Source organism: Nannospalax galili, unplaced genomic scaffold (assembly GCF_000622305.1).
Source record: "Nannospalax galili isolate Female #2095 unplaced genomic scaffold, S.galili_v1.0 scaffold370, whole genome shotgun sequence".
Lineage (NCBI taxonomy): Eukaryota > Metazoa > Chordata > Mammalia > Rodentia > Spalacidae > Nannospalax > Nannospalax galili.
Window position 1 is genome coordinate 2,580,896 of NW_008329335.1, and position 1,288 is coordinate 2,582,183.

At 33.5% G+C, this 1,288-nt stretch overlaps 1 non-coding gene across 1 annotated transcript; it reads left to right on the forward strand.

The window, feature by feature from the left end:
- Positions 1-236: 236 nt before the first annotated feature.
- On the forward strand, positions 237-364 carry LOC115071041. The gene has a single exon (XR_003850142.1). It is a non-coding gene; the product is annotated as a small nucleolar RNA SNORA40 (small nucleolar RNA).
- Positions 365-1,288: the final 924 nt, after the last annotated feature.

Consider the following 1,288-nt stretch of genomic DNA (forward strand, 5'->3'; position numbering starts at 1 on the left):
GTATTATTAATAGCCACTCCAAAGAATAAGACTTCAAAATCAAATAAGAACAGAAATTGAGTTGACAGGTAAAAGGCATGAGTCCTGCTTTAAAGTGAATTTCACAGAAATAGCATATTATTTTCCATAAATATGCCCTAGGCAATAAATCAAATATAATTTAATAATTTGAAACTAGACAGCACGCGTGTGTTTGTTTGTGTGTGTGTGTGTGTGTGTGTGTGTGTGTGTTTACAGCACTTTCTGTTTGTTTGTTCAACTGGTGGACAAAGGCATGAAAAACAGTTACAAATATAAATCCTCTTTTGCATCCCAGAACTCATTGTTTGTATGAGTTTTGGTACATACAAGAAGTAGGAATATGACAAGACAGCTCAAAGTGACGGTGTTGAGAAGAAAACTAGTTTAGGAATGAGGCATGCCCCAGGCAGCTGATCTTGGGGCTTGGGGCACATAGTCTCCCAAGAGACTGAATGAACATGATGGACCATGTTAGGCATCTTATCACAAAAGTTGAATATTTACCTGACCATCAGCACTTCTATACTGATCTCAAAATTTTGCAATCAGGGCTTGGAAAATAAAAAAGAAAATATTTGGGAAGTCAGGGCCTTTTTGTGTTAGGCAAATGCTCTGTCACTGAGCTGCATCCCCACTCATAACATGTTTTTTGTTATAAGAAGATTAACACCAGTTTTATTTCTAGGTATTTGGTCTGCAGACTACTATTGTATATAATAAATAGCAAGCAAACTTTGTGGGTATAAGTTAAAAGCCAAATGACTGTGAGTCTCAATTTTTTTTCATTTCTTTTTTTTTTTAACAACAACATGATTAGAAGAAGCATTTCATTACAGCTTTAACATATTCAGTAACAATTCAGAACAAGGATACATTTCTTTCAAAAGTGGCTGTAAATTTTTAGATTCACAGTTGAGTTAATACAGTTATACAATATTGAAATCAGTATAAACCCTGTAAGACATAAAATTGAAGGAGTTTTGAACCTTTAAATAAGATCTCCAATTCATTTTTAAATATGTTGTTTAATACATTTTTTAATGCTACTGACACTTAGACGTTTACACATATGTCTTTAATCTCTAGTCACAGTCGGTTACACTTGGATCCTTGACACCTGAGTATAGATATAAAGTCATCAGGTAGATTTCAATGGTAATGTTTATCACCTCTACTAACTAATGTGAAGTAAATTTTTATGCTTCCTCCTCACATGGGTCTTTCCTTCTTAATTTGTTGATTTTTCATGAGTATATCGTATAAAACA